The sequence below is a fragment of the Panthera uncia genome, chromosome D1 (genome assembly GCF_023721935.1).
Source record: "Panthera uncia isolate 11264 chromosome D1, Puncia_PCG_1.0, whole genome shotgun sequence".
NCBI lineage: Eukaryota > Metazoa > Chordata > Mammalia > Carnivora > Felidae > Panthera > Panthera uncia.
In genome coordinates this window covers 104,808,742-104,826,323 of record NC_064808.1, presented here as the reverse complement: position 1 = coordinate 104,826,323, position 17,582 = coordinate 104,808,742, and the positions used below count along the sequence as shown (strand labels likewise).

Below are 17,582 nucleotides of genomic sequence, written 5' to 3'. Positions count from 1 at the left end.
TTCCCGTAAAAAGCACTTAAAGCAATATAAAGATAAAGTGAGGGGCGCCTGGGTGGCTCAGTTTGTTGGGCAACCGACTTCGGCTCAGGTCATGATCTCACAGATCGTGAGTTCGAGCCCCACATCAGGCTCTGTGCCAACAGCTCGGAGCCTGGAGCCTGCTTCAGATTCTGTGTCTCCCCCTCTCTGTGCCCCGCCCTTCCTCATGCTCTGTGTCTCTCTGTCTCTCAATAATAAATAAGTGTTAAAAAAATAAATAAAGATAAAGTGAGATAAAGAAATAGCAGTGTTGGCTGTAGGGCTAGGAAACCTCAGGGCTTCAAACCAGATTTTGCCTTTTATTCCTTGTTGTCTGATCTTCGGGGTGTTATGGTTACAGCCAGTGATTGCAAAGCTCAGATGCAAAGAGAATAGCATCCTCTTGGTGCCATGCTTCTCAAAGTGTGTTCTGCAAGAACAGTTACCTTTGTGATTCTCTTGAAAAATGAATTCTGTGGCCAGGTAAGGTTGGGAATCCCTGCATCCCATGTAGAACTCTCTTAGAAATTCATATCAAAGGCTCTCAGAAGTACTGTAACAAGCCCGTTTAACTTTGATTAAACCAGCATGTCTCAAATGTATTTGACAGGCTCTTTTTAGAAGGTAAAAATCCAGGTGCCTGGGTCGCTTAGTTGGCTGAGCGTCAGACTCTTGATTTCGGCTCAGGTCATGATCCCAGGGTTGTGGGATTGAGCCCCACATTGGACTCTGCCCTGAGTGTGGAACCTGCTTAAGAATCTCTCTCCCCTGTGCCTCTCTCTCCCACTTGTGCATACGCTCTCTCTCTCAAAAATAAAAAATAAAAAAATATGAAAATGTATGATAACTTGTGTTCTAACGAGTACAACCCCAGGGAAGCTCCCTTGGTGAGTTGGTGCAGTCACATTCTTTTTTTTTTTTTTAATATTTATTTATTATTCTGAGAGAGAGTGCGCGGGACAGGGGCAGAGAGAGAAGGAGAGAGAATCCCAAGCAGGCTCCACACTGTCAGCACAGAGCCCGGATGTGGGGCTCGATCTTACAAACCCTGAGATCATGATCTGAGCTGAAATCAAGAGTCAGATGCTTAACCGACTGAGCCAGCCAGGCGCCCCAAGTACAGTCGCATTCTTTAGGCGGAATCCCTAAACTGTTGAGGTTTGGAGCAGTGGGAGACCTCAGGAGCTCATTAACCAGCTCGTTAACAAAGGGCTGTAAGTAGTAAGTGCCAGAGAAGGGACGATGCCCCCCACCCCGCCCCGCTCCACTGGGCCCCCAGAACCTGAGGATGGCCTCTGCCTAACAAGCTGAACATTCTGGACCTCTCCCTACCCCTCTGTCTGTCTTGTCATCTCTTCTCTAGCAACCCTTCTGCTATGTATCTCTGTCTTCCTCACGTGTCCTTCCTCTCCTTCAGCTGAGTTTTGTTTTTCCATTGCCCCTTTCCTGGATCTGTCCCTCTTCATTTCCTCCCATCCTCCCTTTTTATGTTAGTGTGTCGCTTCCTCTCCTATTTCTTTCTGGCTTCTCTCCCCTCATCTGTCCCTCTGGCTCCGACCTGTCTGTGTTCCCTCCTACCCCTTCAAAACATTGATACAAAGTTAATGTGTAAAAGTGGCTTAATTTATGTTCTCTATTTTTAATTTTAAAAGCAATGTCTATTTCTCCTTAGAAGAATTTTTTTAGAAACTTTTTTTTAATGTTTATTTATTTTTGAGAGGGAGAGGAGAGATGCAGAGAGAGGGAAAGGGAGGGAGAGAATCCCAAGTAGGCTCCACGCTGTGGACGCAGAGCACAAGGCAGGGTCCATCTCACAAACCGTGAGATCGTGACCTGAGCCGATATCAAGAGTCAGAGGCTTAACCGACTGAGCCACCCAGATGCCCCAAGAGAGCTCATTAAGTGCCTAAACTAAATTGTTTTCTTTTGTTTTGTGTTTGATTCCTACCCTCTTTACGACAGTTCATAGTCTTTAACAGAAAAAGATTTTCCAATCCTGGATTGCTGGGTTCACAACTGCACACATAACAGAGCAGAAACTGTCCACAGTTAAGCTCCACAATCACTGCAGTCTCCTGTCGTTCCAGGTTTTAGACACGATACAAGCAAGGCTCTATTTGTACTGAGTAATCAGATAAAATAATGTCCTGGTTCAAATTATTTGTGCCGCAGGGGCGCCTGGGTGGCTCTGTCGATTAAATATTCGACTTCAGCTCAGGTCATGATCTCACAGTTTGTGGGTTCAACCCACATGTCAGGCTCTGTGCTGACAGCTCAGAGTCTGGAGCCTGCTTCAGATTCTGTGACTCCCTCTCTCTCTCTCTCTCTCTCTCTGCCCCTCCCTCACTCTCACTCTGTCTCTTTCTCTCTCAAAAATAAATAAACATTAAAAAAAATTTTTTTTTAATTATTTGTGTTGTAACAGAAATCTAGCCAAATTAGTTTAGATGCTTGGGATAAATTATAAATGATCCAGATCTCCTGAATGACGAAGGCTTATGGAATAGACAGGTGTCTGGAAGTATGGAAGCTCCCAAAGCAAGAGTTTGTGGGTTTTCACTCTGGTTCGTTTTCTTCTCCAACTCTGCCAGCTCCCAGTTCTCTTAGTGTCTGAGCCTCTTACTCAGACTCACGGAAGAAAATAATCTCATGGGCCACTTGACCATCTCGTTTGCTACGCATTGACTACCATGAATCAGCTTCCCCACAGCCACATTTTAAGATACGTATACACATAATACAAATGCAAATATACTAGGTATGTATGACAAGTCATACAACACAGATGTATCTGTGAAGGTCTACTTTTTGGAAAAGAGAAATTCACAGAAGGAAGTGACCAATCATCCCAAAAAGGATTCTGTGGTGTTTCCAGGTAAAATGGTATGTCAGAATGAGCCAGCGTCTTTTCTAACAAGCGTAACGGAACGTGAAAAGATGCCACAGGTAGCCAGACATATTTTTATCCTGCAGACATTACTTGCCTTGTCCCCTCGGGACATTCAGACCATTTTGAGTGACTCTGTAGTCAGCACAGTCAAGAAACAAGCTAGTAATTAGAAAAACCTGTCATTGTCTTAATTTCTTTTTTCTTAATAACTCCGTTGATGTGGTGGATGTGGCCACAACCTCAGTGCCCCTATTGGTACATGAAGGTGGTTATACATCCTGAAGTAAACTAAATATTATACGCCCGATACCTAAGGGCCCTGGGCTGGCATTAGGCAAAATTGCAAAGTAGGTAAAGCTCGTTCTTCGGGACTTTTGGGGGCTTTCCCACTTCTCTTCTGTATTTTGGGTAGTGAGTCCTCGGCCTGTTCTTGTCCTCTGTCCTCCCTCACATCCCTTCATTGTCCATTTTGGCTTCAGGGAGAGACACGAAATTACCCATGGTCGAAAACAACTTAGTAAGAGTCTTGCCAGGAGTATCGCTGTTCTAAAAGAGGGCGGCCACCTAGTGAGAGAATGTCTCATCCTGATGCTTGCCTGTTAGCAGAGCTCCAGGTATGTGGCCGGTGGGTGTTGGAATCTCCTCTCCTGACGCTACAGTGATGACCACCTGTTCTGGCACCTTGACCCCGTGTTTAGCTTTCACAGCAAGGGCTAGAAAAAGAAACTTAGAGATGATGTTGTGAGTACATAGAACACCACAGTAAAGTCTTCACTTGAAGAAAAGTGCTTTGCTCAGAGAGAGGGTAGAAATTTCTAGCCAGTGTCACTTTGCCAAGCATATACAGATTTTTTAACAACTTCCCTTTCATCGTCATGTTGCTCTAAAGTTTTTAAAGAGGACTTCTTAGGGGTGCCTGGGTGGCTCAGTCACTTGAGTGTCTGACTTCAGCTCAGGTCATGATCTCATGGTAAACAAGTTCACAAGTTCGAGCCCCCTGTCGGGCTCTGAGCTGACAGCTCAGAACCTGGAGCCTGCTTCGGATTCTGTGTCTCCCTCTCTCTCTGCCCCTCCCCCCACTCTCAAAAATAAATAAACATTAAAAAAAATTAAAGAGGACTTCTTGGAACGGCCTAAGGATATTTCTTATATTAGTTATTCTTATCCTGACTGAGTTAGAGGGAATCTTCTTTTTTCTAGTCTGCTCAGTCAAGCAGTAGAAAAGGTGAGTGGAAAAAGTGATACTGAGACACACACACACACACACACACACACACACACACCAGGGAACATCACATATTGCTTTAATAAGCTATTTTAATTCTTTCTAAAGCAAAGTACCTGCAAACCTATACTTCTGATTTTAATAAATCCCTAAATGTCAGCAACTTTTCATCAATTCTGCTAATACATAATTTAGGGAAGTTCACTTTAAAAATTGCTACCCCAGGGGTGCCTGGGTGGCTTGGTCAGTTAAGCATCCAACTTCAGCTTAGGTCATGATCTCAAGGTTCGTGAGTTTGAGCCCCGCATCGGGCTGTGTGCTGGCAGCTCGGAGCCTGGAGTCTGCTTTGGATTCTGTGTCTCCCTCTCTCTCTGTCCCTTCGCCACTCACGCTCTCTCTATTTCTCTCTCTCTCTCTCTCTGTCTCTCAAAGATAAATAAACACTAAAAACTTTTTTTCTTTAATTACTACCCCACACACTCTACCTGGCTTATCATAAAACATCTTTTTATGGTAGAAACAAACAAACATTGTTTTCTGAAAGGAATCACTTTATGTAATAAAGTACTGGTCTGACTTTTAGGAGTTCCAGAAAAACATGAAACAAAGGTTAAAGTATATTTATACTTTAAGCTGTGAAAAGTGTTTCAAAATACAGGTAAGCAGTTCTGCATATAAGCACGACTAAGTAAATATTGATGGCTAGCTGACATTAGTTTGGTTTAAAATCTTAACAGCATTCTTTCTTCTTTTTTTTTTTTCTTATGTTTTTTTTTTTATTTTGAGAGAGCAAGTGAGCTGGGCAGGGGCAGACCAAGAGAGAAAGAGAATCCCAAGCAGGGTCCAGGCTACCAACACAGGGCTTGATCCCAGGGACCACAGGATCATGACCTGAGCCAAAATCAAGAGTCAGTCAGATGTTTAACCAACTGAACCACCAAGATGCCCCAGTGAATAGCATTCTCTTAAACATTCTTGAGATGTAGTGACTTTTTCTGTTTTCCTTCCTATGGTAGCAATTCATTTTTAATTTAGGAACAACTTGCTAAGTCAAATGACTGTATTACTGGAAGTATGTCTTTTAAGACCATCAACTGGTATCAGTAGCTAGGATATAACTGATATAACAAAACCATCAAAAATATCTCGGTGCCGGGGCGTCTGGATGACAGGGTCGGTTAAGTGTCGACTCTTGATTTGGGCTCAGGTCATGATCTCATGTTCCATGCTGACAGTGCAGAGCCTACTTGGGAAGCTCTCTCTCGCTCTCTATCTTTCTCTCTGTCTCTAAATAAATAAATAAATTTATCTTCCTTTACTAAGAATGTTTAGAGTGTTTTTTCTTCTGATATTTAATTTTTTTTCAAAAAATTTTTTTTTTAATGCTTATTTGAGAAGAGAGACAGAGCATGAGCAGGGGAGGAGAGAGAAAGAGGGAGACACAGAATCTGAAACGGGCTCCAGGCTCTGAGCTGTCAGCACAGAGCCCAACGGGGGACTCGAACTCATGGACCGCAAGATCATGACCTGAGCTGAAGTTGGACGCTTAACCAACTGAGCCACCCCGGCGCCCCTCTTCTGATTTTTTAGTCTTTCCAAATGTGTTTCCTTTTCGTAGGAATTTGTGTGAAACGGCCTCAAATAAATAAGGCTGAGGGATAGCCTTAATAACAGATTCCTGCCTCAGAAATACAAAAAGAATGGTGTGGAGCCCAAATTGAACCCTCTTTGAGAAGAGATTAAGAGAGAATAGTCCAAACAGAAGTTAGATAGATGTTAAGAACTTTCTGGCATTATGAAGAAAGATTGTAATTTCTTTTTTTTCTCCTTTTTTAAAATTTAAATTTTAGTTAGCATACCATGCAATATTGGTTTCACGAGTAGATTTCAGTGATTCATCAGTTATATACAACACCCAGTTCTCATCACAACAAGTGCCCTCCTTAATGTCCATCATCCATCTAGCCCCATCACCCCCCCCCCCCTCCCCCCCCTCAACCCTCAGTTTGTTCTGTATCATTAAGGGTCTCTTGTGGTTTGTTTCCCTCTCTTCTCTTTGTCCCCCCACCCCATCCCATATGTTTATCTGTTTTGTTTCTTAAATTCCACATATGAGTGAAATCCCATGATATTTGTCTTTCTCTGACCAACTTATTTAGCTTAGTATAAAACATTCCAGCTCCAACAATGTCACTGCAAATGGAAAGATTTCATTCTTTTTGATGGCTGAGTAATATTCCATTGTGTGTGTGTGTGTGTACACACACACATACACACACCACATCTTTTTATCCATTCATCAGTTGATGGATATTTGGGCTCTCTCCATAGTTTGACTATTGTTGATAATGCTGCTATAAACATTAGGGTGCATATACGCCTTCAAATCTGTATTTTTGTATCCTTTGGGTAAATATCTAATAGTGCAATTGCTGGATTGTAGAGTGGTTATATTTGCAAGATTATAATTTCTTAAATTCTAGGCATTGCCTCTCATTTTTCTTCAGTATAGCATTGTTCAGAGTGATTTTAATAGGTGTAATTTGAGAAAAGGTTTCCTTGATTAAATGGGGTGGGAAATTGAGGGATTTGTCAGAGCTTTTAATATATGGACCTGGTAATACACATTGTGAATCCCCGAGATAGATATGAGATTTCCCAACTCAGAGTCTTTTTACAAAAGCATTTTAGTAACTGATGGGTAGGTAGGTAGGTAGGTAAGGAGATAGAGCACTTTAGGAAACAATACTTCGAAAAGAAAAAGTGTAGGCAATTCCTTAAGTTTTAGGAATATATTTGAGAATCTCACAGTTTCTTCTTTCATGTGATTCTCTATGTCTCTTTTGCTGGTGCTTCTGGACATGATACCATATGATTTAAAAGTTTTCCCTTTTAAAACTCTTGAAATTTCAGGGCGCCTGAATGGTTTAGTCAGTTAAGCATTCATCTCTTCATTTCAGCTCAGGTCATGATCTTGTGGTTTGTGAGATGGAGCCCCGTGTTGGTCTCTGCACTGATGGCATGGAGCCTGGAACCTGTGTCTGGAATCTCTGTCTTCCTCTCTCTCTATCCCTCCCTCGCTTATGCTCTCTCTCACTCTCTCTTGAAAATAAATAAATAAACTTAATAAATTACAAAAAAAAAATAAAAAAGGTGGAAGACAAGATGTAGTTAGTTGTATGCAAAGCACCATTGGCCGCAAAGAAAATTGGTGAGATATGAATTGAAAACAACCTGCAAGAAAGTGGGGGAGAAACATACAAGAAAGAAGCCACGGAGGTCAGCCACCTGTGGTCAACATGCTGGCCTGGCCATTCTAATAGATAAATAACTATAGCCACAGGACTGGGAGGGAACAGACAGGTGGTCTGATACAACACTATCATTTATTTTTTTAATTTTTTTTTTTGTCTTTTTTATTTTTGAGAGAGGGAGAGACAGAGTGCTAGTGGGGGAGGAACAGAGAGAGAGGGAGACACAGAATCCGAAGCAGACTCCAGGTTCCGAGCTGTCAGCCCAAAGACCAACGCGAAGCTCGAAGTCACGAACCGTGAGATCACGACCCGAGCCGAAGTCAGACTGAGCCACCCAGGCGCCCCCAACAGTCTCATTTTTTAATAATGCAATTAATGTCCAGGAAGGCTTTGACTTGCCCCAGAGGTTATAGCTCCTTAGTGGTTTGCCAAAGAACCCTGTTCTCTTAGCTCTGTATTCACTGTCCTTTCTGCTGCACCATGCCTCCTGTTGTGATTGAAGAGTTTCACTGACACATTTTGCAGTTTCTGTCTTGAAAAATAATCTGTTTGCACACAAACCCCTCCCCCTGTCCTCTGTATACCCATGTTAATTATCCTCTCCACCAAACCATTATTTTCCTGCTATATTCAGAAAACAAGGGTGAAATCGCTTTGCACAACGGTAGCAATACCAGTAACTGATGGCAAGCACGTGTGGCCGCGATGACAATTCCCTGGCGTCTACACGGTACCCCGTGACCGCATTGCTGCACTTAGTGGCAGGAGTGAGCCCTGCCGCTGCAATGAACAAACTTGTATGAAGTAGCCTGCCGTAGGTATTGGGTACTGGGCGAAAAGTAAGGTGTAGTCTTACATCCAAGGTCCATGCTGCTCTCTATGTGGTGCAGACTATGCTGCTGTAACTAAGAGCTGCCCAAATATGGCACCTTACATAATACAGAGCTTTGTTTCTCCTGCCACCGTAGTCCAGAGTGAATGGTTCTGGGCGGTCAGGGCGGCTCTGCCTCAAGATCACCTTCCAGGATTCTTCTGTCTTTCCATTTTCCTAGCGAAGGTCAGGTCAGAAGGAGAAGGAGGAAGCCTACTGCAAATGGCTTTTCCAAGTAGATGTACCACACAGTGCACACACTGCTTCTCATGTCCCGTTGAACCGGATTTAGGGACGGACCACAGCTGACTTCAGGAGAGCTGGGGAATACAGTCTCTATCTGAGTTGCTGTGTGCCAGCTAACACTTGGGAGTTCTGTCACTAAAGGTAGACAGGGAGAATAGACATTGGGAGACCATTAGACCTCTCTCTTACAGACTTGCAGCAAAGAAAGATAACAATCAAAGAATTTCAGTAAAGGCCAGTAAGTAGTAAATTAAGTTCCAGGGGCGCCTGGGTGGCTCAGTCAGTTAAGCGTCTGACTTCGGCTCCGGTCATGATCTCATGGTTCATGGGTTTGAGCCCCATGTCAGGCTCTGTGCTGACAGCTCAGAGCCTGGAGCCTGCTTCAGATTTTGTCTCCCTTTCTCTCTGCCCCTCCCCCGTTTGCACTCTGTCTCTCTCTCAGAAATAAATATTTAAAAATTTTTAATAAAATAAAGTTCTAGTGGCAGAACAAAGGGAGGAATTGTCCTCTGTGCCTGGAGTGAGGGCTCATTTCAGAGGATGTGTGTGTCCCAAAGAAGACGGTCCTCGATGCTGGGACATGAAGGATCTGTGAGAAATAGCAGAAGGACCAACCGCAATAGAAAAAGAAGAGGCTTCAGGTCATGATGGCAGATTGAACGCCTATGTCTATTTTAGCTTTTTTCCCCTGAAACCTCACTAAAGGGACGATAGTGCTGTTTTGTTTTGGAACTGTAAACCCTCAAACAAGGAAAGTAGGTAAAGAAACAACAGCAACCAAATTTCGGAAGCAGGAAAGCAGATGGAGGAATGGTAAATGAATTAGGAGATTCAAGAAAACTGGCTTCTAAGCAAGCGATGGAAAAAGCTAAAAACCCAAGCCAATATATACCATCCAAGCCCTAAAGACTCAGGAAATGGCTGGCACAAGATACTTCTGGAAGTGCAGGTGCTAAAATGAGCATCATTGATTGTCGGTCTAGTTAAGAAAGATTGGATCCTGGGGACCGAGGGCGGCTCAGTTGCTTGAGCATCTGACTCTTGATCTCAGCTCAGGTCATGATCTCATGGTTCCTGAGATCAAACCCCGCATCAGGCTCTGCACTGATAGCACGAAGCCTGCTTGGTATTCTCTCTCTTCCTCTCTCTCTCTCTCTCTCTCTCTCTCTCTCAAAAATTAAAAAAAAAAAAAAAAGAAAAGAAAAGAAAAAGGAAAGAAAGAAGGCTTGGATCCTCACATCCCTACCACCATTCCACACATCAGGTGACTTCCCCCTCCCCCCACATTGGCAAAAAAATGGAAATTTATTCTTGGAAAAGAATTAAATATACAGTCTTCAGTTGGAAGCACCACGCATACTTGAGGTTGGGGTCTCTTATTAAAAGTAAGGGCATTAAAAAAAAGAAAAGGGCATTAAGTGAATGCATGCATGTTGGATGCTATTACAGTCTAGTCCTCCCCCCTCCCCACACAGCTCCCAGTCAGCCCCTCACCCTTCAAACAGGACATTGGTTAAAAAATAAAAATAAAAAACAGAACCCCTGAACATTGGTGAAGTCATTTCTGAAGAATCTGACTAGCCCAAGAAGAGAAACGTAAGTTAGCAACATGGGAGTTTCCTCAACTCAGTGATCCAGCCTAATTCTCTGACTGTGGGGCTTTTGGTCTCAAGGAGTAATTGCAAGAAATATTAGGAAATCTGTAATATAAAACCTAGACACCAAAACAAACAGAGACCAGAGGCAACCGGAGAAACAAATTTAATAAGGGGGAAGGGAAGGTTCACAAAGAAAAAAATAACTGTCTTTAATTTACTAATAGAGATAATGGGAAAATATTACAATCATAAAATAAGAACAGGATGCCAATTTTTAAAAAAAAATATTTTGAGAACAAAAGAGCTTTTAGAAACACAGTAGGAAAAAAAATAAAACATTCAAAATAAAGTTGAGGGATGCCTGGGTGGCTCAGTTGGTTAAGCATCTGGCTTGAGCTCAGGTCATGATCTCCCAGTCCGTGGGTTCGAGTCCCGCATCAGGCTCTGCGCTGCAGCTTGCAGACTGGAGCCTGCTTCGGATTCCATGTTTCCCTCCCTCCCTGCCCTTCCCCACTTGTGCTCTCTCAGAAATGAATAAACATTAAAAAAAAATTTTTTTTTAAATAAGTCCAGATTCTCTATCATTCTTCCCATCGACAGGTGGGTGTTTTGTTATATAGCAAGCCTGGCCTATCTTTACTAATACATGAGATAATTGTTCAGTCTAGAAGACGTTGTGCAGGAAGGGGGAAGTCACAGTTTACGTCAGGGCTCAGCAATGAAAAGAAAGTCCATGATCAGAATAAACACAGATGCCAAGAAATGATGTATCTAAAATGATGATGTAATGACACTGGCTAGTTGGGGAATGGGGAAAAGTAAGGATAGGGGGCAAGTGCACATGTAACTTTGATAAAAACACAAACTCAGAAAAAGAACGTGAGCATAGTCTGTTCAAATAACTTGAAAATAAGAGCTGAATAAATCAGAGATAGAATGAAATGAGAAAGAGAGAAACACCAGTGGTAAATCCCAAGACGTGGGGAAATGTACAAAAGCACGGGAAACCCAGCAGCACAGACAAAGCCATATGGAAAGGGACGTAAGTCACGAAAATGGTGGGAGGATTAGAACCCGAGGAGAACTATTGTTTAATTGTGTAGATCACGTAATGCACTGTGCTATATGAAAAATAAAATAATCATGAGAAGATGGTCATTGTCTTATTTTTATTTGGCAGACGGATGCCAGAAAACATTGGACTGAGTGCTGAAGTCTTTTATGTATTTTCTGTTAACAAACCAAATATACAAAATAAGCATCCTTCCATTATCGCCTTGCAGACAGCGAAACTAGAGAGAGTTCCCTTTAATTTCCAAATAAACTGTTTCGATTTTCACACATAACTTGTTCTACCTTCCAGAGGCCGCTGCACAGTACCCATTTGAATTGCTACCAACTTAACGTACTTTAGAAAACGTGGGTGATTTCGCCTATGTGCTTTTAAGTATCTACTCTTATTCAGCCCATTTCTCTCTCCTTTTGGCTTTGCAAATCCCTACCATAAATATCAAAAGGAGAAAAGCTCTTTGCTATTCCTCTGTTCTCCCATTTGGTCAGCGTTTGCACGCCGCCTGGGCACAGTCTGAGGGTATGACCTTATTCACTTGTTGATGTATTCCTTTACAAATATTGGTAGGACACATCATGCCCAGTTCTGCTAAGATGTTAGACACTAGGGATACAGCATTCCAGAAGAAAAAAACAAAAATCCTTGCTTTCTCGGGGCTTATCTTGTAATGGGAGGAGTCAGGCTATAACCAAATAAACTGGAAAAACTACATAGGATATCAATGTTAACTGCTGTGGAGGAAAATGGAAGATAAGACTGAAACAGAGCATGTTAGGAGGTGGGAAGGCCTCACTATTAAAAAGTGATGATGTGTCATAAAAGGAAAATAGAAGAAGGTGGTCATGGGAGTTGATTCACATTCAAAGAGAGAATACGGCCTGTTAGGTCTTGTTGGTAATGTGTATGTAGCCTCTGCAACCACAGACTTGATATTTTATGCAGATACCCTGGAATTACACAAAGAAGATTTTAATGTTTGTATGGATACCAAAGCATAACTTAAGTCATGAGCTCCAAGTTTCAGAATCTCGGGCCAGAGAGGGGTTGTTAGAGTCAGTAATAATAAAAGGAGAGGGGAGACTTGTCTCTTCAACTGGAAAGCAGTGCTCAGGGCCTGAATGACAAGGCCAGTGAGGCAGGTAAAATAAAGCCTCAACGCAATGACTATTCCCAGAAGGGCAGTAGGGATGTAAGGTCATGGTGAAAAGCACTCACAGGGCTAATGCACTCACAGACTGCTTGCTTCCAGCAGCCTCTGGCATCAAACTACTTATATCCTCTAAATGCCTGTTTTACAACTGGCAAAGCCACAAAAAGGACATTTCCAGGATGGAACATCTGGTTCGTTTTACCTAAGTAAAGTCAGCCAGCGCTCTATATTTCGTTGCTTTTTTAAGACGCCTGTGCACGTCCAACGAAATTCATAACAACAGCAGACAGGAGTTAGATAATCTTGCCACTTTCAGATAGCATTTCAAAATAAGTAACTATAATATAGTACAAATAATCTTGTGCATTCCAGGGCCTGTGGACTTTTGTCCTTCATAGGACAACAGCATTTTGTTTTCAGTGCCCTCCAGGAAACTAGGTAACTGCTTACTTTGAGATACTTACATTTTTTAGAATCTCAGGAATCATGTCGTTTGGGTCAAAAAAACACTTCAAACTCCCGAAGGCATTTCATTCACACTCGATTGCATTGCTTCTGTATTACGTGATTCGTTGCAAATGGAAGGTCACTATCATGTGTCCACATGTTATTTCAGAGGAAAAAAGTCAGGAAAATTAACATAAATTAGATGACCATTTTTCTTTTCTAAAGCACATATACTGTAGGAATAAACTTGGAGCATCTGTCGGTTAAGCATCTGACTTCGGCTCAGGTCATGATCTCACGGTTCGTGAGTTCGAGCCCCACATCGGGCTCTGTGCTGACAGCTCGGAGCCCGGAGCCTGCTTCACGTTCTGTGTCTCCCTCTCTTTCTGCCCCTCCCTGTTCGTGCTCTCTCTCTCTTTCTCTCAAAAATAAGTAAACATTTTTTAAAGTTTTTAAAAATTAAAAAAAGAATAAACTGCAGCTCCTGGGTGGCTCAGGCGGTTAAGTGCCCAACTTTGGCTCATGTTGTGATCTCACAGTGCATGAGTTTGAGCCCACGTCGGACTCTGTGCTGGCAGCTTAGAGCCCACTTCAGATCCTCTGTCTCCCTCACTCTCTACCCCTCCCCCCCCCACTCATGCTCTTTCTCTCTCCCAAAAAAAAAAATAAACAAACAAACTTTGCAGATGAATGGTTAAAAGAAAACGTGGTATAAACATACCGTTGAATAGTCTTCAATCATAAAAAAAAAAGGAAATCCTGTCACATGCTATGACATGGGTGACCCTTGAGGACATTATGCTGAGTGAAATAAGCCAGTTACAGAAGGACAAATGCTGCGTGATTCTATGGATACAAGTTGCCTAAAGTAGTCAGACTCATGGAATCGGAAAGCATAGTGGTTACCAGAGGCTGGAGTGGGGAAGAGGAGGAAATGAGCTGCTGTTTGACGGGAATGGAGTGTCAGTCATGCAAGATGAGACAGTTCTAGAGATCCGCCGTATGGCACCGTGCTTGCAGCTGACGATAGTGTAGTGCACGCTTTAAAAATTGTTAGGAGGGTGGATCTCATCTTATGTGTTGCTTACCCACAATAATTCCAAAGAAAAATGAGTTTTGGCTTCACGAAACCATGTTGAACGTTACAAAATGTCTGTTGCTTTGTTTTCTGCCCTCTTCCCTTACAAACTGTGCGGACACTATCGACCGGGGCTTTGGCCCCCAGTACCAAAAGCGGCTTGAGGACCCTGATCTAAAACGAAAGTTACTGGAAGCGTGTCTGAGGCACAGAGACATGACTGGGAGCTGGGCGGACCGGGCTTGGAATGAGTCGAAAGATCGCAGGCATTCTGGGCAGCAGGCACCACGGGGGGCCAGTGTGGTCCTCACCATATTGTTGCCCCTTTTTTGCCTGTTCTCCCACTTCCATAAGAAGCCCCAAATGACCAGTTGGCAGTCTCAGCTGATTTGGTGGAAGCATCACAGGGTTCTCTAGTGAAAGCGTTTCTCCTTTGGATACTAAAACCTTGACATCAGCAGAGTTCAGAGTCACAGGGATTAGAAGCAACAAAAAATTGTAGTGACTCATTAAGTGCGATTGTGAGAGGTACCATCACCCCACCTCCACCCTTTGTTTCCCAAACCACAGCATCTGTGCCTGAGGACCCCCCCACCCCACCACACACACACACACACACTGTATCCCTCGCTAGTTTAAAACACAAATGTCGTGGGTCATCCCAAAATCTCACAAGGTGTTACCTCCTGGACATTGGTGTAACAGAATCTTAGCCCATTCCACGGTTTTATAAGGCCAGATGCTTGTAGGTGATTGTGACATGGTAAGATCAACGAATCCCATGGCACCCGTCCATTTCCCTGTCTCCTCCTCGGCTAAGTGAGATCTTTGATCTGCAGCCAAGTGTGGGATACCATGTCTAGATGTAAGGGATTCTGTAAGTTCATAGACGGCGGTGCTGGCATGGTTTGAGTCCAGCGTAAACGTCTGTTACAGCGAGGACGCATCAGTGTCCCTTCCGTCATGGTCCCCCCAGAGTAAGATGCCATACCAAAAGTGTCAGTAGCTGCTCGAAAGTTAACTATTACGCTGAAAAGAACAGATACTGCACTTGATCTTAGCCCAAAGGCCAAGAAGCGATGGACAGTTAACTATTAAACAGTGACAGTCCAGGAGAGAGAACTCTGTCTTTGTTGAGCCCAGTCACAGCCTCCGTCTTTCTGCCATGATGTCTTTGAGTCCAAACTGGGGTAGAAATACTGACAGATAATGGTAGGGCAGGATATTTTGTTTCGCCAGTTATTAGGAACTCCTCCACAGAGGGGAGGCTGGGGTGCGTATTCACACAGAATACAAGGATTCATGTGCTCTAGACCCATCTGCATACCTCTTCTTCCCCAGACCTCCTTCTTATCAGTCCCCTGATCTTGTTTTTTCCACCATGCCAAACCTTTAGCCTCTGCTCATGAATTGGTGTAGATCCCTGCCTACCTGTCTCCATCTCTTCCTCTGCAAAAAGTTCCACTAGAAGTTCCAGGAACGGGAGGGGTCTCTTTTCCACTGACCTTCAAGTCCATGGTGGAGCGGGGTTGACCATTGTCAGCATAGTGTGCAGCGCCATGTGTGAGGCAGACTTGAGTTTCTTCCTCTTCAGTTATGGGGAAGTCCAGATGAGGCCATGGGTTGAGAGGGTCCTGCAAAAGCAGGCCTGCTTGGGGTGTGAGCCTTGTCACTCCAGGTCCCCTTAGGATCTACCCCTGTCTTACGTGTATATATGGCTTCCGCTTGGTGACTAAGATCCAGCCTGATGAAACGAGAATACCTAGCTCCTGATGAGCACTCAGATTACACAGTCACTTGGTGTCCCACAGCTAGGCATTTGGTCTCTGTCAAAGCCAGGTTGTAAGCCAAGAACTACTTCTCAGAAGTATGATGGCTTTTGGCAAAAAGGGTGTACCTTTCTTCCCAAATGCCACTCCTGTAATTGTCCGATGGGTCCCTCCCCAGGCCTGATAGAGCATCCCAGTCTGCCATAGGTACTTCAGGCAAGCACCGTTAGGTCTGATGGACCATGGGCCAAGTAGCAAAGCTGCTTGTATTGTTGCTTGGACCAGCTGAAGGGACGTCTCTTGCCTTCAGCCCTGTTCAAGCTAGTGGCCTACTGGCTGTCCCACTAAATGGGTCAGAGAGGTAGATTCGGATACTATACTAGTGTCCTCCAAGAGCCAAAAAGGCCCACCAAGTATTAGGCTTTTTTCTTCTTGGTAGGGGGCATAAGATACCACAGCTTGTCTTTGGAGAGGTTTTCACAGCATGCCTCAGATTAAGAGATCCCTGTCCCCCAAGACACTTCACAGAAATTACTGACTACCATATTTTCATGGGATATATATTTAGGATACGTGGATATATATTTCATTTACCCACTCTCCCCTGCCACTGGCACACTCATAGCAACTCAGTGACCTTGGTGTGAGAACATAACATGCTGCTAATAGATCTTAATGTTGGGCACCGACATGATCTTAATGTTCTTTTTTCACACTAGTATCTCTTTCCCTCAAACGTTCTCATTCTCTCTGCCATTTCTCCCATTTCCCCAATGGCTGTGTTCATGGCTTTGCCAAATCAATCATTTATTCCCTCACTAAGAACGTACTGAGTGCCCACTTTGTGCCAGGCCCTTGAGAATCACTGGATAATCAGTGATGAGCATAGACACGGCGCCCACTACCTCTCACAATTAGCAACCCAACATCCTGGATTCAGAAAGTGGAAGGCAGTGGAGAAGGATGGTACGCAAGAGTACTAGCCTTGAACACAGTGATTCTGCCCACCAACCTGAGAAACAGATTCTGACCAAACAACCGCCATTTTTCCTTCAATGCAGGTGTCTAATGAGAGGAGTAGAGTGTTCCTCCCGTTCTGCTTCGTGGGGAGAAAAAGTTCGAAATGGAAATCCTGTTTCTTCCTATGGTAGAAGCCTAAATGTGAGGGAAGAGGGAGAAGAGTTTCTCCTGAACCAGCGCTATTCCTTTGCAGTGATGAGTGTCTACGTGGAAGTGGTTATAATTAATTCATAGTGACACCAGCCTGCCTGGTTGAGTGATCTTCCCCAGAAACATTCGGCTGCACGCTGGCCTGATCCGGAGGTAGTTTTCCCAGATGAGTATAGCAGTGGGGGGGAGGAGCTTGGGAATTTTGATATTTCTAAGAGAACAATTATAGTGATGTCTCATGGAAGGCAGTAAAAATAGGAGGGTATTAATGGATAGCAAGTCATGGAATTGCTGAGTAGATTACAAATCTTGATAACATTTTGAAATTATCACAGTAAAAATATGCTGCAGGCTATGAGATTTTAATCAAAACGTAGGCTGTATATTTGCAGTTTTGGAAGTAGTGAATTTCTGATGACGAAAAGGAAGTAGGTGAGAAAGAATGACGAGAATAGTTCATTAGAAATGAGGAAGCCACAGGGCGACCGAATGGCTCAGTTGGCATCTGATTTCAGCTCAGGTCATGATTTCATGGTTCCTGAGTTCGAGCTCTGCGTCGGGCTCTGTGCTGACATCTCAGAGCCTGGAGCCTGCTTTGGATTCTGTCTCCCTCTCTCTCAGCCCTTCTCCTGCTCGTGCTCCCTCTATCTCTTTCTCAAAAATAAATAAACATTACAAAAAAAAAAAGAAAAGAAATGAAGAAATTAGGTAACAGAGATGACACCAGACAGCTCCTCCAAATAAGTGTTGAAATCAACGAACAGAATGAGAGGAAGTGCGATGGAAAGAAAAAC

The 17,582-nt window shown here is 43.5% G+C and overlaps 1 protein-coding gene and 1 pseudogene across 1 annotated transcript in view; one reads left to right on the top strand and one right to left on the bottom strand.

The window, feature by feature from the left end:
* RAB39A (RAB39A, member RAS oncogene family) overlaps nt 1-17,582 on the top strand; it is a 29,659-nt gene that overhangs the window by 3,531 nt on the left and 8,546 nt on the right. The window lies entirely within an intron of this gene.
* LOC125917881 (uncharacterized) lies at nt 14,757-14,930 on the bottom strand (annotated as a pseudogene).